This window comes from Macrobrachium nipponense, chromosome 10, assembly GCF_015104395.2.
Source record: "Macrobrachium nipponense isolate FS-2020 chromosome 10, ASM1510439v2, whole genome shotgun sequence".
Taxonomy (NCBI): Eukaryota; Metazoa; Arthropoda; class Malacostraca; order Decapoda; family Palaemonidae; genus Macrobrachium; species Macrobrachium nipponense.
Window position 1 is genome coordinate 7,849,409 of NC_087204.1, and position 25,000 is coordinate 7,874,408.

The window sequence follows — 25,000 nt, forward strand, 5'->3', positions numbered from 1 at the left end:
TGAGAGAACTAAACTTAAATTTTCTAGGCAGCCTTAAAGGGGAAAAAAGAACGGCTTCAACGTAGTTTTTTCAGTTAAAACAACAGTACAATCAAGAAGAACAAAAACTCATTAAAAAATAACCCGGGTAATAGAGAGGAATTGTAGGAGTATTATGTAATACCGGTTGTAGTGATTTGCAATGAATGGTTACCGCTGGGAGGGGGAAAGCCGGACGTTACCTATTGATAAGAGAAGGGAAGAACACGTTGTCTGCTTGCAGAAGGGGGAAGTTCATACCAGTGCAATTTTTTTGCGACAACATACAAGGGGGGCGGGGAAAAACCACCGCAATAAAATTTTAAAGGTACAAAGGTTGTTCTTTTTGCATGGTAACGACCGGACTTTGAGGACGAGCTAGTAGGAAGGGGCGTTAATTTCATTAAACGAGACCTTCGCAGGAAATAAAACTGGCATTTACAGGAAAATAACACTATTTTGTGAGGGGAGATATGTAGGAAAGGGAAAATTCAAATCTTTAGACAAATAAATAATGTGCGCCAATAACCCCCCCCCCCCCCCCGATGCTTGATGCTTGCTTCCTATCCATGTTTACGCCACTCAAGGGTCATTTCTCCTAATAACCCATCCCAACCCACCATAGAACAAGCCAGTTGATCAACTAGAAACCATTCCCCACCCCCGAAGATCAAGAACCGAATTCTGGAAAAGAACGAGGGCTCAACCGCCTGATCATTTCATTAATTTGAAAACTAGCTGTTTCCTTAACGTTGTTTTAAAATTTTTTAAAAATTTTTGGCTTCTTCTTGTCAGTTCCTTGAAGGTGGGGGACATATCACACGTTTAGTGAACAAGTACCACAGGTTGATGGTCCGAAAGCTTTGAATCCTATACAAAACGGTAATATATATTTTTAAAACTACAAGAGGAATTTACTTCATTGTCGGATTGCTATCCCCCATATAGATATAGATATATAATATATATATATATATAATCTAGATATAGTATATATATTATAGAGAGATATAGATAGAACGATAGATAGATAGAGGGGGGGGGGGTTAGAGATGTATGTTGCGAATACAAACCAGATTTACATAATCCCCAGCGTAACGATTGGAGAGAGGCAATAGAATTATTAAGCTATAATATCTATATATATATAGATTATAAGATATATATATAAATAGACGATAATAGATAGTAGATAATATGATATAAATTAAGAATCAAGATACAACACACACACACCACACCACCAACACACCACACACACAATAGAATACGAGGATATATATATATATAATATTATATATATACATAATATAGAATAATATTTACGAGATATATACATTTAATATAGAAGAAATAGATATATATAGATATTATTATAAATATAAGCATATATAAGTTAATAATTAATTATATACTTATATATATACATAAATAATAGAATTATATACTGATTATTATATACGATATAATTATATATAGATATATAAAATATAGATATAGTGTTGTTTGTGTGTGTGTATATAAACACATATTACATATACATAATCAGAAACAGAACCGATCACCCCTAACTATTAAAAAACCACCTTAACCGAAATTTGACAAAAACTCTCTCGTACTCCACTCTATCGACCGGTCTTGTTTCAGTTCCAAGAACAGACGAATATAATCCTGATTCCACAGTCGAGCTGATCCTTTACCTTGGTTATTCCCTGTGAGTCTTGAATCCTTGCAGTACCTAAATCTAGATTACGTGATGGGTTACTTTCAGACCGTTTCCTACGAGACTATGCGCCACCAGTTCCCTTGGTTCCTTCGCGTTGGCAGGATATTAGAGCTGCGTAACTTCCCAGTGAATTCATTCAACGGTTATAAATTATTAATGGATGATTTCTTCTCAATGCTTTATAAAGCATATGAGGTATAAATCAATGCTCATAATTCCCAAATTAACTTCCTGCTTTTAGCATAAATGTAGGTCAATTCATAGAGTGTTTCGGGCTCAGTTTGAGGTCATGGGAGATGTCGAGACTGAAATAAGAATAATTCACAAGATGTTATTTTTACTTCGTTGTTAGCGCTATCCACTATCATCTGTGGTTTCTTTTAACTCGTTGCGATTTGCTCGAGGTAAAATTTTAAAAGGGAATGCCATAAATCATCCAGAAGTCTAGTTGAACTACTACTGCATTAAAAATATTTAGAATATTAAATTAAAAAAGTATGAGACGATACTATAGTTGAAAAAACAGTTTCACGTTCTTGTGAATTCCCACAACAGCAAGTTTTACACCGTGGTCATTACTTTTTTTATTACGGATAACTATAGTAATCTCTTTTTCAAGGTATGTGCGGTAATTTTAGTTTCCGACGTATAGGTTCCGTTACTTTTGGTAACTTTCCTTTTTCTTTTTTGTCCACCCAAAAGGAAAAACAAAGTTTCGTCCATAACAGCCGGCAAAAGTCTGGACATAAGATCTTGCGTCATTCACCCAGACCTCCACCAGCTTGGTTGGGGTTCTTTGGGTTTAGTACCCAGGAGCCCATAATCTTTGGTTTCCCGTTCAAAATAAACAACTGCAGAAGGGAAAAGCGCCTCCATCAAGCCCCTTTAGACCCACAAGAAGGAAGGCTTACCTTAATTTAAACCCAAAGGCATGGGAAAAGTTGGCAATAAAACAAGTTAGCGAAAGCTTATCGTAAAAATTGAAAATGGCAACTCTTTGTCCCTGGAAGTAGTAGTAGACTCAGTGGTTTCAGAGAGAGAGAGAGAGAGAGAGAGAGCGCGTTTGTGGAGTTTTGAAATTCATGTTCGTAAAAACGTTTAGCAAAAAATTGATAAGAAATTTTGTCCTCAAATCGGATTTTAGTTACTGTTAGGAACGTTATATGGTATGTTATCAGCTCGACCCATACAAGCAGGTATATAAACCTATTTACGAGACGCTATACGTAGTAAAAGGAGGTTGCTATCATGAGATCAGTCCTAATCTATAAACGACCAGTATAGCATATGCACCCAGCCGTCAATTCTCTCCTCTCATCTCTCCTACTCTATCTCTCCTTCTCTCTACTCTTCTAAACAAATCGTCTTACATCACGCCCCGGTCCATGATACTAAAAAATTATCGCTCGCAAGTCAAATGAAGGTAGTAAATCAAAACGAGATAACTCATGAAATTTATGAAATAATAACTAACGTTTTGGTTTCTACAGTCCAGTAAGTTAGGAAAACATTGGTTGTACCCAATTTGATGAGGAACAAATATTTTATTATGGTTAGGGGCAGGAAAATTAGAGTTATGGCGGCCTAAGCTTGTTTCTTTGTGGGAAGGAAGAAGATTCAATCATGTACTGTTGTTTTATATTTAAAAAAAAAAAAAAAAAATTGTATTTAAATAAACGAGTTTCTTTTCGTGTTGTTCATGGTTATGCGGTAATATTTAATCTTACCAGCGCACAGGGTGATATATAATTATAATTATATATATAATTTATCATTATATAATCTAATAGAATACATAGAATATATATATATATATATATATATATATAAAATTAAAAATCCTATATATATATATAATATATAATATATATATATATATTTTTTTTTTATTTTATATTTTTTTTTTTTTTTTATTTAATAATAGATATGCCAGTGAACCTTGTATCCGTTATCAACCCATCCAGTTGCCTTACATTCAATGTTAGTTACCAATGTATTTGGTTAATGTCTTAAATTTAATTAAGTTAATTAATATAATTATTATATTATAATATATATTATTAGATAGAATATATATTCGGAGATAACTATAATATAACTTAATAATAAGTATAGATGAGTAGATAAGTAGATTAGACGATAATAATTGGATGAGATAAATTTATAATATATAGTATAGATGAATTCATATTATATATAGAGAGATATAATATTAGAGTAAGGGAGAGAGATATATATATAAGTTATTATATATTATTAGAATATAGTATATATATACGAGAGATTGGGGAATAATAAGATCGAGAATTTATTAAAATATATATATTATGAGAATATAATATTAGAAGATATAAGATAGAATAGATAGAGTATAATATGAGAGATATTAGAGATCATAGAGAATATAGAGATATATATATAGATATATAGATTAGAGAGAGAGAGCAGAGAGAATAGAAATAAAGAAAGAGCCAGAAATTAGAGAAATATATAGACAATAGAGATAGACATATATAAATATCATACATATATTATTTAACATAGAATCAGATATAAGATATATATAATATATAGTTGATATAATATAATATAGTATAATATTATAATATATAGCATAGAGATAAGGATATAGATAGAAATAAATATAATTATACATAGATCAAATATACATATATATCAATATTATATATTGATCTAATATATATATATATAGTATTAAGAATATCAGTTTATGTCAAATTACGTTCCCAACAAAACCCAGAATTATTGATAAACACTATTTAACATCAAAAGTCCCACTTTCGGTACAAATGGGTCCAAGTAGGACGGGGCAGCGTGAAGAGGGGAGAGGAGAGAGAGAGAGAGAAGGAGAAAGAGAGTGAGAGAGAAGGAGGAGAGGAGAGGACTTTCAATCGGGCCAGAGAGAGAGAAGGTCGAGAAGGTAATCAAAGTTGTACTTTGGATGGAAAACTAAACTGTTAAGTGAAAGCCAAGGGGGAGGACAAAAACCCGGAAAAAGGTAAAAGAAGAAGAATGAATTTGAAGTTAGGCAAGGGAATTGATGGTTGGTAAAAGGTAAAGGGATTAAAAGTGACCGCGTTTGCTTAATAAAACCATACCAAGAGAGAGAGGAGAGAGGGAGAGAGAAAGATGACGAGATGAGAGAGAGAGGAATTGAGAGAAGTTAAAAACTTTAACAGGAGGATTGGAGGTCAGCAGATGTTTAAACATGAAAAAAGTTTGTATATTGCTTCAGGATCTTCACCTAGCATTTATAGATAGGTTTACCCCTTCACCCGGTCCCAATAATTTCAAGGGAAATATTAACGAGTGAATAATAAACTAATAGGGAAAAGGGAAAGGGGCCGAGGCAATAACGTAATAGCGACGGGAGTTCTCTAACGAGAGAACTGACGGAATATCAAAAAGCGCATTGCGTTTGAACTCCTGGTTACAAAAAAGGGATGCCTGCAAAGTCTTGCAAAAGACTATTGCTAGGCAATTGCCAGGAAGTTCTTTATAACAACAACAACAAGTTTTTTTTGACCATTTATCCGGCTCAGTGGATGAGGTAAACGGAGTTTGCAGTTTTCATTCTAAAATTGTGATTGAAAGGGAGTTGATGCTCAATCGAAAAGTTTAGATAATTTTATTCAATGCCAATTTGCTGATACTTGATTCCGTTCAGTCAACTGAATACAAATGCAAAATGTTGTCATTGATATTAGGAAAATGTCAAGGGGCAAGGGGGCCACATTATTACTTCTTCACGAAAATCAGATCTAATTTTACACGATGGATTTCGTATGAATATTCCAGATCTGATTTTTGAAACCTAAACCCCTTGCATTAGCGGTGCTGGGAAGGCTAATGCATTTTTTGAACTGGGTTGCAAATAAGTTGACGAGTATCCTTATAATTTGCAGAAGACAGAGAAGGCAATGGCATTCTAGATTATACCACCATGATAATTAGACCGGTAAATAATTCATCAACCAATTATAAAACAAAAAGAATCTTCTTCTTCGTTGCAAATATTAGAAAAATGGCTGAATAAGTAAAACGAATTTAAATTGATGGTATATTATGGTTCAATCAAGGTTAAGTCAGTCATGGTGCATGTTTTTTTTAATGGGATAAAATACATTTCAAGATAACATGTTTATTATCTTGGTAGCTCGTAAACCGTATCAAAAATTTACGCAAAAAAATGAATGATATAATCTTCAATGATTATCATCATATTATCGCACTGATTACGGTCGACAAAACCGTGGCCACGTTCCAGTACTTCTTCCAGTAGAGGGGAACTCCCGAATGTTAATTTTGCTCCAAATAGAGAAACCTGGGCCAGCAATATTGGTAGGACGACTGCATATTAATACGTTGGGGAAAAGGAGTAAAGGGTCCTCAAACGGCTTTGCTATAATCCTATTTTTATCTATAATCAATAAGGCAATCTAATCATCAGGAATTTTTTTTTAAATCTAGAGTACAATTTACGTAGAACAAAACCATTTCCTTACATGTTCAAATTTGTTTGAACTTAATCATAATGTCAATAAAAGCAAGTTTTTATTAATACAAGTGGACGATGAGTTACCCATTAATACAGATTCCTTCGGTCCAACTTGGCCGCCAAGTTATGATGCAGGAGGGGCCAAACAAAAAATAGGCATTCATGCGTTGTCACTAAGAAGCAAGAAAACGATTCTGTTGGCATCATGAAAAAGCATACAAGAACTAATATTCAATAATTTAATTATTTGTAGCGCGTTAAATTGATGAATAAAAGTAGTACAAATTTTCGTGGTATTGATCTTCGCCTACATAACCTGGCCAGTTGTCAATTCCAAACTAAATAAAAGGTAACGAATTTCTGATCTTAGCAAGTGGAGGAATTGCAGACAGCGGATTATCAGGGACAATTTAAAGGTATTAGGATACATACGTTTATTATTTACCATTTTTATGGCATGAATGAATAAATTAAAGTAGTTAACATTGACGACAGGATTCGTTCTTGGAGAACCGAGGGACTTGGGATGGCAATTTCAAACTGTGGACCGTCCAGTCCCAAAGGAGGGAAAAACGGGGGAAAAAAAATCGGGTTAGTTTTTAACATTTTACGTTGAACAACTTTTTTTTTTTATTGAAGTGGGAGTAGTTTGCTTTTAGCTTACTTAGAATTATTCGACCGTTATTCGAAGTTGGGAAAGGGATTGAATTATTTTTTTTAAAGTTCCAGAGGTTAACGAACAACCTAGTGTCGGCTAGAGATTTTCATTAAATAAAAAATCTGTCGGACCGGGGAAACAAAATTACCCACAAAATATCTGGAGACGAAAAAAAAAACAAAAAAACTCCAATACAGTTTCAACTAATAAGAGTATTTCTGAAAACCTTTAGGCAACAAGAAACTTAAGATGATAGTTAATGAGGTCAAGAAGATAAAACTTAACCTTTGTGCTTAAAAAACAAACAGAATTCAATAAGACATAGTGTTTTCCGATATTGGTGGGGTCTAACTGCTTCAGAAACAAGTTAATTGTTCTGACTTACGGTGGTTTACAATTAGGGGAAAGTATGACATATTTGTAATACAAATCCATTTGACTTTCTTTCTCAGTTCGTTTTAATGAACAGTGTATTAACGTTAATTACAACTCAAACCTAAAGTAAGTTCCAAGTTCCATTGTTCATTATTTTCTGGGTATGTCGAATGCAGAAATTAGCATAGCCTTACTGTTTTTCAAAGACAAATACTAAGACCATTTTGATAATTACAATAATATATATATATATAAATCATATATATATTTTTAAAAACTTAATACTATAATAGGATAATAATTAATTATAATAATATCGTCTGGAAAACAATGGAAAAAAGTATGTTTGCTAATCCTTTTGGGACATAAGAAAAAAAAAGATAGAAGTAGGAACTGTTCTCTGGATAAAATTAGACAAACTTTTAAAGTTGGGTTTATCGTACGCCCGTTTAATCCTTTTCATTCCTGTTTTTTTCCTTCGTTTTTTTTTCACCCTTTCAGTTCTTATTTCCTTCATTTTTTTTCCTTTTTTTCCGTTCGTTTTTTTCCTTTTTTTCCTTTTCGTGTTTTTATTTCCTTTCATTCTTTTTTTTCCCTTTTCGGTTCGTATTTCCCCTTTCGTTCGTTATTCCCTTTCAAGTCTTTTTTTTTCCTTCGCTTAGTTTTTCCATTTTATTTTTTTTTCGTCGAGGAAGTGGCCGGGGGAAGGAATGTTAGTCAATCCGTTCTTTGATATAAAAAAAACAAAAATAAAAATGATGATAGTGAAAAAGGGTCTTTTCTGTTATGATTCTCCGACGCTATGTTCAGATGTGTTTTCATTATAAGTTACATTTACTGATTTCCACGTGGAAATAAAAGATATTCTTTAAAGAAAGTTATACAAGAGAACATGCCCTAAAGGGTGTCGAATAATATTCGTTTATCAAGAGGACATATTCGAAATTTGACACTGCAATTGCGCCAATGGAAATAAAACAGCCTGGAGTAATTGAGATCGCCTGTGCCTCCATTGCATATTTTCATTGCTACCCTTGAAATATAATGGACTGGAAAGTTCGTCCATAAAACAGCCAGGGAGATTGGAATACTCTGTCCTTTCCATTGTCAGATTTCATGCTTAACCCTTGAAGATATACTGGACAAGTTCGGTCCTCAGCAGGCTCAAAAATGTCAAGTCCGCTCCAAGGTAGAACTTTTGCATTCCTATTTCGCGACCCAGGTATGTTTAAAGTCCTTGACCCGAATTTGATGCAACAAAAAACCCCTTTGGGGGGGGCTTCTTCTTCCATATTAACGGGACCCCTCTGTCTATAGCGCGGCTTCGGTCCGTCCGCACTTATTTGTTCTGTCTGCCTCAGATCTAAAACTCTAACTGAGGGACCTAGATGGCATGGGAAATTGATTATGCTGATCATTCACCCCCTACAATCATCAAACCATACTAACGTTGCAGCCCTCTATAATCTCCATTTGTTTTATTTTATTTACGGTTAAACGTTAACGCCATGGACCGGGTAAGCAATGGCAAGGCACTTTGCCGGAGGCATGGGACGCACCCTCACTCTACGGATCAGGATGAGCCAACTGGAAAAACGCGTACCATCGTCATACCTGATGGTTTCTATACAGCATATTAACGGTGTACGGAAAGTCTCCGATTACGGCGAAGGAAAAACTACGGTGGCATTTTTTACTTTTTTGTTATCTTTATCAGAGATTCTTTATGGAATCTCCTTGGAATCTCTTCCTTGAATCTGCAGGTACAATCTGACTCCTACCCTAAAGGTGGGTAATCACTCCATCAGGTCAAAATTGCACTCCCTAGTTAGCAAACTCCCTCTTTTTACATTGCTTGCCTGGACAAAGCCACGATTCAGATTCCAGAAATCGCATCGTCTAAAACAATCTTTGCTTGTTTTCCATATTGGACCATTGACCACCCCATTCCAAACTGTCACCAATATTCTCTTCCCCATCTCTTGCCTCCTTGAATCTCACGTCCCTCGCCCATTGTCGGCCAAAATAAAATTTTTTCTGGGATTATATCGTTATGTCCATTTAGGTCATAGTTCGTAAAGCCCGTGCCGTTTATAACTATTTGTAAGGTCGTCTTGACCTTAATTATTATCCACTATAATCTGGGCGAATTTCAATATTAAACCATAACTCGCAAAAACGTAGAGTCGTTAATCCTAAGTAATGCATTCTGGGAAAAACTTCTACATTTAAGAAAACGAATCAGAAAAAACTGATTAACGGTCAACGACGGAAATTAGTCTGACAAACGCACACAAACACTAGCTTTCTGTGCAGTAGTGGTTTCATAAACGAAAGGAAAAGGAAAAAGTCCACCCGCCTCTCCCATTCTTTCTATGAAATTCCCCTTTTTTGCCCCGTACAGAAAGCACGTGTTTACCAATGCGTTGGGCCAAACAAAAATGAACAAAATCTGAAGGAGAAGAGAGAGAGAGAGGAGGCGAGAGGAGAGAGGAGAGAGGAGAGAGAGAGAGAAGGGGAAGGTTACAATAATTCGTAGCCAACGAAATGTTCACTTATTCTTCCTACTACTGGTTTTAGATCGTAGAGGAAGAGAGCCTGATTTTAATTCGTTTTGCCATTCAATTAAAATAGCTTTTCTGACGACTAACCAAGGATGGAGGTTGATTAGCACCCATGACCCTTGACGGCTATTTTGGACCACAGAGCACGAAAAGGGGGGGGAGGTGAAAATAAAAAGAAAAGTGGTATGATTATAGTGTCATGTAATATTACAGTGTGGCCTATAATGACGTATAAACTCTTCGTTATGGACTTGGACTCCCTGAGTCAATATAGATTAATGGAATATGGTCCGATGGCCACACGACAATCGAAAAACTTAAATCCACCGGAGTTAAATTAAATTTTGATAAAACAAGAAAAATAAATAAATAAAAACCTTCAACGTTAGGCACTGAACTAAAAATGCTTTTAGCAAAGCAAACAGGTAAAATGTGCACAAAGCCGTTTACCTCATTTTTAAAACTCCTCCCGTTAAAAAAAGCGGAATGCAAAATCAATTGCCAAAAAAAAATAAAAAAAAAGGAAAGCCTCATACCGATTTTCCATAAGGGCTAGTTATGAAGGTTTCGTTGACACCAGGACGTTAATTAAACCGGTTATTGTGCGATGTAAATTCGGAGAGATTAAATTGTTGATAATTTCGAGTTGAATAAATCAATCCTAAATGGTTTTGCTTTCATTTTGTATATTATGTGACTACTGATATTACCGAGAGAACAATAGAAAGGCAAAACCATTTTAGTGGATAGATACATATACATATAACAATTATACAAACACCAAACAAAACACAAACACACACACACACACACACACACACCACAACATATAGTTAATAATATTATATAACATATTATAGATATATATATAGATAGATAATAAGAAATCAATCAACATTCCATTTCTTACTCGCACCAGGATTCGGAACCTAGGTCTTTGCAATTAAGGAAAGACGGTATAGAATAGTAATAAATATATAATAGACGATATATAATATATGATATATAATATAATATAAAACTATATATATTATTAATACATCTATAATCTATATCTATAATCTATATATATAGATACATATATATATATAATAATATATCTTATTATAGATATAGATATAGATATAGATTAGATAATAATATATTTTTTTTTTTTTTTTTTTAAATATTATTAATAATTTATATATAATATATATTATATAATAGATAGACAGATAGATAGATAGCTAATATAGATATAGATGAAGGATTTATAAGATATATAATATATATAATAATATATATCATTAATATAATATCTATATATTTTTTTTTTTTTTTTTTTTTTATAATAATAAAAAATATTATATATATATATATAGTAATATTGGTGTGTTGGGGGGTTTGTGTGGTGGTGTGTGATGTGTTGATGTAGTGTGTGTGTGTTTGTGTACCTAATATTAATACAACAAAAATACTTACTTTTAAATGCAACTTTACTCTTAACTACATTGCCAAATATACCCAACCAAGTACATGTTGTTGTCTAGTACATTTTACAATGTAGTCATAACAAATATTATAAAATTGATGATGTTAGATTTTTTGTATATCACTGAACACAAGAATGAAAAAAAAACGATGAACCTCGGGATCATGTATTGTTTATCATACATCTGTTATTTTACCGTAGGGCTGAGATTTATACTTTATATGGTCTACAGGTTCGAGTATTAGCAGTCATCATAGTTCATTTGATATTTATTTTTTGAATAATTAATACCGTACGGAATCTCTCTCTCTCTCTCTCTCTCTCTCTCTCTCTCTCTCTCTTTATGCGCTTTACAGACAGGTTGGTTTTTTCAACAGTTTAAGGGCCAATAAAGTGTATATTTTGTAGAAAATACAAAAGTCATGTTTTTGACAAAAGATGGTGATTAATTATGCGAACAGGATGGGGAAGAATACGGAGGAAAATTAAGGATTTGTCCTTTTCATTTAAATTGTAGGATGTTGGCAGAGAGAGAGAGAGAGAGAGAGAGAGAGAGAGAGAGAGAGAGAGAGAGGACACTATCATGCAACCTCTTTAAGCTCTCTTTTTCCAATGCTTTGGTATAAACTGCAACGTTTTTAATAACCGTATTTCATCCTTCCACCTTCATCTTCATAGGCTTCGGTTTCCAAAGTGTCTTCCGCGATGCCTTCCTACAATCAATCCCGCAATCACGAAAGGAAAGAGGGTCATTAATTCGTTCTCTGCGTCCGAGGGAGGATTATTTCACGAAAGGCGAAACAGCAGCGTGAAACACCTTTGCAGAGGCGAATGCATTGAATCACGAAAGAGAAACAATACGATGAGGATGATGATGTATAAGAAATGAGGTTGGTGAATCCTGTCAAAGATTGTGCTATCAATAAATGTCAGTAGAATTGCGTGCAGCTCACGCTGGATTGGGTCCCTCTGGAGAGAGAGAGAGAGAGAACGAGAGAGAGAAGAGAGAGAGAGAGAGAGAGAGAGAGAGAGAGAGAGAGAGAGAGAGAGAAAAGTTTAAATTATGACTGACTTGCAGCATAGAGAGAGAGAGAGAGAGAGAGAGAGAGACAGACAGACAGACAGACAGAGAGACCTTACCTTACAGACCTTACAGTTCGTTCGGGTTGCCCCAGGTCCCTCAGTGTGAGGCACCTCAAATGTCTACTAGAGAGTTGCTAGTACATCTTCCGGTATATTTTGCATCTTCCAATCTTGAATGGTCTGGGATGCAGTTTAGATTTTGTCGAGCTTATTCTTAAACACATCTACGCTCGCTCCTGATATATTCCTCAGATGAGCTGGCAACGCATTGAATAGACGCTGCATTATCGATGCTGGTGCGTAGTGGATTAATGTCCTGTGTGCTTTCCTTATTTTTCCTGGTATAGTTTTGGGCACTATTAATCTACCTCTGCTTGCTCTATCTGATATTTTTAGTTCCATGATGTTTTCTGCTATTCCTTCTATCTGTTTCCATGCCTGAATTATCATGTAGCGTTCTCTTCTCCTTTCTAGACTATATAATTTTAAGGATTGTAGTCTTTCCAGTAGTCAAGGTCCTTAACTTCTTCTATTTCTAGCTGTAAAGGACCTCTGTACACTCTCTATTTTGTGCAATATCCTTTTGATAGTGTGGGTACCATATCATATTGCAATATTCAAGTGGACTACGAACATATGTTTTATAAAGCATAATCATGTGTTCAGCTTTTCTTGTTTTGAAGTGCCGTAGCAGCATTCCCATTTTTGCTTTACATTTTGCCAAAAGAATTGCTATTTGATCATTGCATAACATGTTCCTATTCATCATCACACCAAGGGCTTTAACTACTTCCTTATTTGTGATTGTCTCATTATTAGGTCCCCTATATGCATATAGCTTTCCTTCTCTGTCCATAATTTATGATTCAAATTTATCAGAGTTAAATACCATCCTATTTACCTATGCCCAATCATATACTTTGTTAAGGTCTTTTGTAGAGCGTTCCTATATTCATCACAGTAATTTCTCTACTTATTCTTGTGTCATCAGCGAAACTACTCACTACTGAATCCTTAACATTACTGCCTATGTCTTCAATCATAATAACAAACAGTATTGCAGCTAACACCGTACCTTGTGGCACACCGGATATTACCTTGGCTTCACCCGATTTCTCATCGTTTGCAATAACTATCTGTTTTCTGTTGTGTAAAAATTCTTTTAACCATCTTCCTACTTTATCCATGATATTGTGTTTTCTAATTTTCTTCGCTAATATATTATGGTCTACCTTGTCAAAAGCTTTTGCAAAGTCTAGGTAAACCACATCTGTTTCATTTCCGCTTTTCATATTTTTGAATATGTTCTCACAGTGGACTAACAGTTAGGTTTGTGACGTTTTTCCGGTACGAAACCATGTTGTCCTATATTAAACAAATTAGTTTTTTATTACCCTTTCATACACTTTTCATATATGTGATGGTTAGATCACAGGCCTATAATTACTTTGCCTCTAGTCTTGATCCACTTTTGAAAAGTAGGGGTGATATATGCTAATGCTCATCATAAATCGTGCGTGTATCTACACTTTGTCTTAATAATATTGCAAGTGGCTTTGCGATAGAATGAACTACTTTCTTTAACAAAAATAGCAGGAACTCCATCAGGCCTGCAGCAGCTTCATTTTTAATTTCTTAAGCCTGCAAGTCGTTCATTAATATGTCAGCTAAATATTCACTATTTTCGTCCCTTACTTCTATATCATTATCTTATTATCTATTCTAGGGGTGAATTCTCTCTTATATCGTTCTGCCAGTATGTTGCAAATTTCCTTTTTTTCATTCATTAATCTCCCTTCAATTCTTAGAGGGCCTATTTCTATTCTTCTTTTATTCCTCTTTTTCGCGTATGAGTATAATAGTTTGGGGTTTTGCTTGATATTTAATAGGGTTTTTTCTTCCAAGTCCCGTTTTTCATTTTCTTTTGATTGCATAATCTTTTTTCTTTTGGTCGCATTTTCTATCTACGTTTTTAGTTCTATAATTTTCCATGCATTTTTTCTTTTTCTTTGCAAGGGAAACCTTTTTTTCCACTTTCTGATTTTCTGGAACAAGATCTTCTGTCTCTTGGTATGCATGACTGATGTTACTTTTCTTCTTCGGTATATATTTATCCACTATTTTCTCTAATATTTTATATAATATCTCGGTATTTACCCTTATGTCATCACTTGACGAAAATGTTATCCCAAATCTTTGTTAATTCTTCATTTATGTTTCTGACCATTTTATATTTTACTGTAGAAGTTGTATTTTCCATATCCTTCCCACTTTTTCATTTCTTGCTTATCTCTGTTTTCACTTGCTTTGGAATGGACTGGTAATTCTATGACATTATGGTCTGAAATACTCGCATTATAAACTATTATTTCTTTAACATAATTCATCTCGTTCACAAATACAGGTCTAAAGTATTTTCTTTCTTGTTGGCAGGTGATTTATTTGTTGAATGTTGTATTCTAGTAGCATATCTAATAGCTTTTCGAATTGCCTCTTATCTTCTGCACTACTATTACTCTCTTTTTTATATGTATAAGTACAACCACAATCTCCTATTCGTTCTTTCCAGTCTACGAAAGGAAAGTTGAAGTCTCCAGATAGGAGAAGTAGTCCAGTCCTTGTGATTTCTACATATATCATCCAATTTTTCTATTATTAAGTCAAACTCTTTGAGTATTTAAGGAGGTCTATATGTTACTATGTTCATTCAATTTTTCAGTTTCAAATTTTTACCGCTATTAATTTCAACATTCCGGAGTTACTCATATTTTTCATCATATATTTTTTCCTTGTTGTTTTTGTCTTTCCCATATATTGCTGTTCCCCCTTGATTTCCTAGTTTTTTCTATCTGATCTATAAGTTTGGGACCCTTTTATTTGATCATCATTCCCCAGTGTCTTGGGCAATACCAGGTTTCACTTATATTCATTATATCTATTTTCTTTTCAATTGGGTAGTTTCTTCTAAGTACTATATTTTTCTTTTTGAGTTACTCGTAACTAAACCCTGCGCATCATCACTGTGATGGTTTGCGTGTTTTTCCTCCTTCATTTAATATTGGTAGCAATAAGGATTTTCCCATCTCTTTCCTGTTCTGGTATGTTGTTCTTTTTTTCATTTCAGAAATTCTGACATTAAAAAATCCAAACTTTCCTTAATATTGATCTTCCTTCATCATAATTATTCATTTTGTGTCTGAATCTGCAATTTTCTCCGTTTCTGCAATATCCTCTTGCATAATAAATACAGTTATTATCTCTTGAGTAGAATTTTGCTGATGCTTTGATTTGCGTTATTTTTTGTGACATCTCTGCATATCTCTTGATGGCTTTGCTTTTTTCTTTTACCTGATATTCTTTATTCCTCTCTTTATTTGTTTCTTTCTTATTTTGGATTTTATTTACTTAATTGATTATTTATTTGATTATGATTCATGGCTACAGGGTGCATATATTTACATTTTTTGTCGAACTTACTCCTTTCCTTCTTTTAGGTTTTTGCATATTTTTGGATGCAGATCTCTGCAATCATCCTCATAGCCATCTAGGTATGCACATTTACCATATATTTCATAGTTGTGACATACCTTAGGATGTTTGTAGTAACATTTCTTTCTCCAAATCTGCAATTCCCTCTTTCAAAAGGTTGCAGACTTTGTCTATTTTGTCGTATTTTTTTCCTCTTTCCCGTCATTGTGTAGATCTGGGTAGAGCCTCTTTGGGATTTTCTTTTGTGTTGTCATATCGTAATTTATTTCTTCGTAAGTATGCTGCTTTATTGCCTCATATGTAGTATCAATGAGTATCTCTGCATCCATACTTTTATCTTGTTCTTTGTTTTCCTTATTTTTTTCTGTCATTTCAGTTTTGTTTACTTCACTTCCGTTTTCCTCTTCTTCTTCTTCCTCTTCCTCTTCTTCTTCATCCTCAATTATTTGTACATTCAATCTTGATTTAATAACATTGTCTATCCACGATAGACATGTTGAACAAAATATTCTTGTATCTTTTCTCATATCTTGCATTACCTCAGCACACTGTTGATGGGTCGGAATGTTGCATGCAGCACATTTTCTGATTAGGTTTTGTGGATTAACTATGCTATACCACACCTTACACAGTTTGCATGCTTTTGGCATTCTTTTTCCTAATGCATCAATTAGGATATTCACAAGGTTCACCTTATTCATTTTCTTTGTCGGAATATGTTGGTTTATGTATATTTTCTTTATGAGTCTCTTGACCACTTGGATTTTATTTGTAACTTCTTCAATTATTTTCAAGATGTTTTCAGTTGATTTGTTCCAGTTTGAAGGATTATATCCTTCTAATATATCTATGAATGCTTTTGTATCTTTTTGGTTAGGACTGTTGCAGATCTCGTAGATGAGAAATGCCAGTTCCCTTCCTGCTACCTCATCGTATTGCGAATCTGCCAAGCAAGCTAAATTTCGCCATTTCTTTCCGCAGTTGGAACTTACTGCCATCTTGTTCTGATTTACAGTATTTCACTAGATAAAGTAACTTAGAAGACGCCTTATTCTACTATTTTCACACTAATCATATCACCGATAGTTCACGAACACTTCTAGATATTTCTCAAATTCTAGACGTATGTTAAACTTGTGATATTTGTTGATTAATCTGACTTCGCGCGGGAACGTCTCACCAAGCAAGATGGCTACTACGAGAGAGAGAGAGAAGTTGAATTACGACTTACTTATCGCAATTGATGAAGACGCAAACACAGGAATGTCAAACACTTAAAAAGAAAACAGAAGTCTTAATATTTAGCTGCTTGGAATATATTTGTGATCGACTGCTCAGAACAATCACTCACTCCCTAGCAGTCACGACATTCAGCTCGCTGCTGGACCCCACAGTTCTGTCTGAGAGCAGAATGAAAACTTTACAGATATGCCATTAATTTTAGGAAAGTATTTCAACAAAAGAAGTAATTATTTTTATGTAAATAATTTTAGAAAAATAAAAAAAAAATACGTTTATATAAATAATTAAAAAAATAGTATTTCTAGTGAAAACAATAGTTACTTTTATGTAAATAGTTTTAGAATTTTTTTGTTTTTATTTTACTTTTATAAATAAATCATTCTAGAAAAAATAGTTATTTCTAGTAAAAACAATAGTTATTTTTATGTAAATAGTTTTCGATAAATTTAAAAAAATTCACTTCTTTATATGAATAGTTATTATAAAAAATAGTTCTTTCTAGTAAAACAATAGTTACTTTTATGTAAATAATTTTAGAAAAAAAAATATCTTTTATATAAATAATTAAAAAAACTACTTTTATATAAATAATTTAGAAAAATAAATTTTTATTTCTACTGAAAACAGTAGTTACATCCTGTCATACTATGAACACTGTTTGGGAATGAAAGGTATCGCTTCCATTTAATGTTAAAGACTGGATGGGCGTTTAATTGCACAGTAAATTTATTAGACGAAACTATTGCCGGAGAAATCCCTTAGCCAATGAGGGCAGGAGGTAGTTGAAATCAGGTTGTTACTATAGTAGATTCACATCAACCGTGCATTTGATGTCTAGGCCCGTCCCTTACGACGCTCCTGATTGGCTGTTGATAAGCCAATCACAGGGCTGGAAAGTTTCAGTCTCTCGAGAGAGTTCACGTGGGTAGGATCTATGTTCCACCGCTCCTGAGGGATACGTCTTTCAAATGTATATTACAGGTTTAATAAACTGAAACTCTTATCGCAGATACAATTTCTTTCGGAGAACCATCTGGAGGGATATATTCCATAAAGAAGACCTGCTTCCATTTCCAGGATTTCAACGTAATATCTCCCCCTCCCCCGCCCCCCACTTAACGCACAGTTAATTCCGCATGTTAATCATAATTAAAATGAGGGAGAATATTGTTAAATTATACGAAAGAGAAATTGGGGGAAATACGGAGTTCCGCCCCCTCCCCCCAAATCTCTGTGGACTATGTCCAGATTCATTCGTTTATGTGATAAATTCAAATAGAAATGACTTTTAACCAATGACAATGACATTTTCATTTCATTATCAATATACTTCTCTGTCTCGGTAAAAAGCTTCAGACACCCCAATAATATATAAAAATTTAGGGACAATTTAAAGGGAGTTTTGTCTTCGTTTGAACATATGGATGCATCGGCGTTGTTTATATCTCTGCATCACATATTGACAAACAAAATCATTATGGTAAACATACAATTTGAATATCTCTAATTTGCATCAGAATATGCAAGTGTAAATCATATCAAAGAATTCATGTAATGCAAAGTACATGTCTTTATTTATTTATTTATTTATTTATTTATTTATTTATTTATTTATTTATTTATTTATTTATTGTTTACCGTGTAAGTATGGAAATTGACCTCAGACGAGCGGATATGAAATGTGCATTGCACTCATCAAAAGGAAGACATGAATCCCAGGGGGTGAGTAGCACAACAGCCATATCGGCGCACGTCTGTGAATTCTGAGAGGAAAATACCTAGAAACAGGACCTTTCCATTACTCGAGTGACGGGCATCTGAAACAATTCCTTCATCGTAGTTTAAGACTAAGGTCGCAATCACAGCTGAACGAAAAATACTGCGTTTGGTACGAAGCAGAATTGACAGCTTAAGCTAAAAATAAACATCTAAAACAGTTTATAAGAACATTGTTATAGTCGCTTTTAAAATTAGTAGTCAAATCAGGGAATGGGATATACAATGAAGACAACAATTACTAAGTTCATTGTAAGAAAGCCAGTGTTCGTAAATGGATAGGCCAGTGAATTTTGCGCTCGATTTATGTCATGATAAAAAAATTACCAAAAGTTTTGAAGGTTCCTTAACGATATCCCCCTTAGGAAGGGTAGTGCCTTCAGTGCGCCTCATGGGATGCATTGTAGGCTTTACTAAATGTTCTTCGTAGCATCCCTTCGGCCCCTAGCTGCAACCCCTTACATCCCTTTTACTGTACCTCCATTCATATTACCTATCTTCCATCTTGCTATCCTCAACCCTCTCCTAATCATTATTTCATAGTGCAATTTCTTTGAGGTTTTCCTGCTGTTACACCTTTCAAATCTACCTACCCTCAGTTTCCTTCCCAGCATTGAATGACCTCATAGGTCCAAGTGTTTGGCATTTCATTTCTCGTTTTATGCCATCGTCTAATATAGTAGGTCTGAAAACTTTGTCCAGAGTCATTTCAATTCTCTTCCAAAAGAAATCAATCGCAGGCAGAAAAAAATCAAGTAAATCCTTCAGGAAGGCAGAAGTTATTCCTTCCAAGTTATATCGTAATCAACAGCTGGGCTTAATTGCTTACATTAGTTTCAATCTCTCTCTCTCTCTCTCTCTCTCTCTCTCTCTCTCTCTCTCTCTCAGGGTCATTAATGTCACACTAGATTAAAAAGAACGTGATTTCCCGACGCCTCTTGAGAGTAGAGCCAGCAGCTCCTCGCCTCACAAGAATTTGGTCTCGGTGTTGAATTCAAAGACACCCACCGTCCCTCTGCTCCTTTTAGTGAGTGAAATATGTAGTATCTGGCGGTCAGATGGCTGTTAGGGGTCGCAATTGAAGGTTGTGAAAAACGCAGAAAGTTGATAGGACCAACCTATAGTCGAACCTTAGCTCAGCCTCGACATCGCCCAAACATGGAAAATAGGTTTTCCTCTCATGCTTTTTCCCTTAGAAAATAAGTTATAATGACATACTTTTTCCTATAGAAAATAGGTTTTATTGTCATATTTTTACCGGTAGAAAATAGGTTGTAATGTCACACTTTTGCCTATAGAAAATAGGTTTTAATGTCATACTTTTTCCTATAGAAAATAGGTTTTAATGTCATACTTTCTCCAGTAGACAATAGGTTGTAATGTCATACTTTTTCCTATAGAAAATAGGTTTTAATGTCATACTTTTTCCTATAGAAAATAGGTTTTCATGTCATGCTTTTTCACTCATCGTAGAATTTTGTTATTTGTTTCTTACTTTTCATTTGTTCAAAACTAGTTCGTGTCTCCATGAGATGTATTATACATAAATTAGATTGGAAATATTCGCATCTCCTTCATGTTCATAGTTTGTAGAGCATTTACGTGTTGCAAATTGCACGCCTTTCAGATGTTTCTCTCCTCCACGAGATACTGCTAATAGGATGAGTCAGTCGTGACGGAAAAGTCTTTATATATAATGAGCTCGTACTTTTGGCTAATGTTCTGCGGAGCTACAGAATTTATTGGCAGAATAATTGAGAATATATCTTACCTGCGGTTAATAGCAGAATGTGCTGTCTGCCTCCATACAACAACAAAAATCACTTCTAATATTCCAGGTATGAACCTGTATCTCGATAGCCAAGTTACGGGCTGCTCTAGGAGCAAGAGCCCGTGCTGCCATAAGGCCAGATAAATCTAAAACCACTGCAGTCAACCTGCGTGCGATGAAGAATGTACACATTGCCCCCCCGCCCCCACCCCACCCCCCACCCCCCACCCCACCCCACCCCGCCCACACCTTTCGTAAAAGCAGCCTTCTCATGATTTCAGTATCTCAGGTATTCGAGAATTTATTCATAGTTGCTTAAACGAATATTTTTTTATTTATTATTAATCAAATATGTTTGAATTTACCTCAATGCGCTGCAGATGTGCTTACATTATCCAAAGAGATATGGAAATGAAATCGTCTTGGTAGTAATGGCATTAGCATAATGAGCAAAACGTAGTTGAATATCAATACTGCAATGTTCATACGAATGGACAGGGGATGATAAATGACGTAATAATCGGTGAGAGTAATATTTATTGTTACGAGATCAAAAGCGAAAGTAAAACGGGTGAGATGCTGTGGCATTTAAACGTATTTTTTGCAGATCATTAAAAGAATAATCATTGGAATGAAAAGGAGTAGTGGTTAGACCATCAGTTAATTTTTTCAGTTAGCTTATCCAACATTTTAGCACATTCCTTTCTAATTTGGGATAAACGAGGTATCTGAAATATCTATACTTGTATAATGTGAAGTGAATCGTAACTTCAGACTCAAAGGGAATAAGGGAACATCGTAATAGCATTAATCTAATCAGAACCTTCATTGAATTGTGACCAAGCATTCTGAAACCCCTTGGAATTTAAGTTATACATATCCTTATCTTTAGTTAAATAGTCTTTTCATTCAGTACTAAAAGTAGCCAGTGGTGCGCATCAAGATTTAGTTGGCTTTGCTTTGTTTCCGCCGGGCAAGTCAATTTAAACAAATGAATCCGTTGCTGCTGGAAAGTCAAACAAAGCGAATGTTGACATGATCACTTCTTTCTCTTTTCGATAGTAGACGTCGCTGGATTACGAACCAAATACAAACACGTCCTACGTTCTTTGGCTTTCATGTTTTTAATGACAAAATCGTAGCATTTAAAATGTCTCTTTTTTTTTTTTTTTTTTTTAGGTAAGGTAGGTAACGTCGTCATAGTGGTTTGTTGTGCTGGTGGGTCAAGGATAAATATTTCGGTTTCCACAAGAAAATATATAAAGATTCCAATCGGATGTCATTTTTCACACCAATGGAATTACATCACGCAACTAATCATACGCATCGGATGATTACAAATCTGTCGCATCAAATGGTTAAAAAAAAAAATGGTAAAAGCTGCTAAGGGAATGATAGTCTTCTCTCTCTCTCTCTCTCTCTCTCTCTCTCTCTCCTCTCTCTCTCTCTCTCTCGTTACGGATGCAAGCACGAGATAATGGAATCTGGAAACGATGCCCATGGGAGCAGCCATGTCACTCTTGCACGGCGAACTGATCTCATTAGTGATGAAAAAAAGTCCTCCCCCCCCACTCCCCTCAAAAAGGAGTGGTTCTCTCGCTTTGATTAACCACTCATTTAATCATCTTGCAGGTGTTTTGCAGTTAATCATCTCCTGCAATCAATGCCTCCTAAAACGAAATATGCTTTTGGCAAGCGTTCGACTTGGCAACTCTTTCTTTATTTACCTTTTATAATAATGGTAATATACTTTATTTCAGCTCAGGGCCATATACATGGAATATACAAAATACAGACAGTAACATACACAACCTAGGTACATGAAAAATCCTTCTGGCGGAGATCGGATGCAAAACGCAGCGGGTGAATTCGTGAAGTTGTTTGCAAGATAAAAAGCTTTCTGTATCTCCATGTCACTGCATTCTGATGGGTGTGATATGTAGGATAAGAGAGCATATGCAGAGACCACCGTATCCGCTGAATAAATATGGTTATCGGTCTGGAGACGGAGCGCTTCTTGCATGTGCTTAAGTTCAGTATTCAAGTGTTCGTATTTTAAAAGATAAGTGATACCCCGGTTTTATAATGGAAACAATTTCCGTTAGAAATGCATAGTGACTGTTACAAATATTTTTAACATTATATATATATATATATATATATATATATATATATATATATATATATATATATATATCAGGATCCATACAGAGAGGGGTCAGTTAAGAGTGGGACGAAAATAAGGCCTATTCCGCGCACCTCGTCACGTGAGCCCCCGTGAGGCGGGTGGCGCTCAGTATATGATAGGTGCTAATTTCTTTCTCTCTTTTATCTTGACTTATCTACTCGTTCCTGATACTTGTCTTTTTTCTTTTCTACATTCATGCTTTCATTAGTGAAACTCAACTCATGTTAAAACTTTCATATTCGTTATTTTGGTTATAAGTAAATGATCGTATCGTTAAAGTACTGACCAGAGGAACTAAAGGTAGCCTAGTCATCAAAAGGGATAAGATCTCAACCATTTTAATCTGCCGTTGATTTGTATTTTTCTTTACTTTTTGGTTAAGCTCTAATTTCTTTAGTAAAACTAAGCTTCAGGTAAGGTTTTCATATTTGTTTGGGTCTCTTTGTCTATAAACATATACTCTGATTATAAAAGGAAAACCAAGAACTGAAATGAGAAAATTGAGGTGACATAGAAACAAAACTATTTTAATCATATATTTTTTTGTACAGTTTCAAAAGTCAAAAAAAGAAGAAACATAGTTAACATATTCACAATTTCATCAATTTCTTTTTCATGTTACGACACTTTTTCTTTTTATCTATCACAATTGCTTTGTTCAGATGTCTCATCCCAAAGAACACAGAAATTTTAGCAAAAAATGCTATCACATCTTTGGGAATATCAACTCCCGATAATTCCATTTCTGAAATTAATGACTTTATGCAGTCTTTGCCTTCTCTTAAAGTATCACCATGAGCAGCAATGAAAATTTCTCTTATGATAGATAACTGAGACATGAAATCATCAGAGGGAGCATGAAGTCCGCCCATGTTAATAGTACTAATCCATGATTTTTCTTTTTCGTTAGCCTCTGATGCCTTAACTCCCAAATGAGGATATTTTAATCCAAACTTCTTCTCAATATAGCCTCCAATGTATCAAAGAGATTCTTCTTCTTTCACTTCAGATATCAATCTTTTGTCTTCCTCTGTCTCATTATTAGGTTCCTCTCCCAAGACTATTGCGTCCTCATTTTCTTTTTCAAAGTCACATGCTACTGTTTTGAAAAAAATACTTGTCAGGCATATTTCTACAGATAGTTCTCTCTCGCTGTCTCGCATTGCACTTGCTGGAGTTTGCATTTGCTGGTTAAGGATATCAAATTCTTCTATGCATTCGGTAGGGTTTTTTCACTTATCAGCGCAATGTCTTTCCCTAGCAAGTACTTTCTTAAGCAGAATTTGAAGTTTACTGAATTAGGATTTTCATATGGCCCATTCATTTGACGTACATATCCAAAAAAGTGTTCAAGTACATCCTGATTCAGTCTTCTTGTAGGAATGAATTTAACACCATATAATTTCTTTACCATCTCATATAGGCCTATCAGAGACTTGCATGACAAAATCACTCCCTTTTGAAATTTATACATGCAATTAAACCGTGAGTTTGCCACCTTCATGGTTCTCATGGCGTCCATCATTTCATGCAAAACATTTTTGTCTGCTTGTATCCAAGCATCTCTTAAAAATTTATCCCTCGGAAACCGAAAGAAACGAATGTCCTGATTAAACTTTATCTTTTTCACTTTCGTATTATAACAACCATAAACTGAGCAATTGTTTTGCATGGTTACTTAGCTTTTCTACGATTGTGATTAAACAAGAAACCTATATTTACAGAGACTTTTACCTCAAGACTACGTGTTAGTGGATGAAACATTGTACTGGACTGTTGGCATTTATATGCAGAGATCCTAAGCAGATTGTGGATTAAGGACTATGAAAGATCCCCAGAGACAGGATAAACATAAAGTAGAGTCAGAACCATAAAAGAAATCCTCAGAGACCGGATAAATATAAAATAGAAGCAGAAGACATATTTTGTTTTGATATTTTCGTTCAAATGCGCCCCCGAAGATGTACTTGACTGTGAGTAGCGGGGGCTCACGTGATCTCACTCGCCCAGCCCTGACCCAACCATATCTGCGCGTTAGTTGACCCCTCTCTGTATGGATCCTGATATATAATATATATATTATATATTATATATATCTAATAAAAGGAGCCCATAAAAAA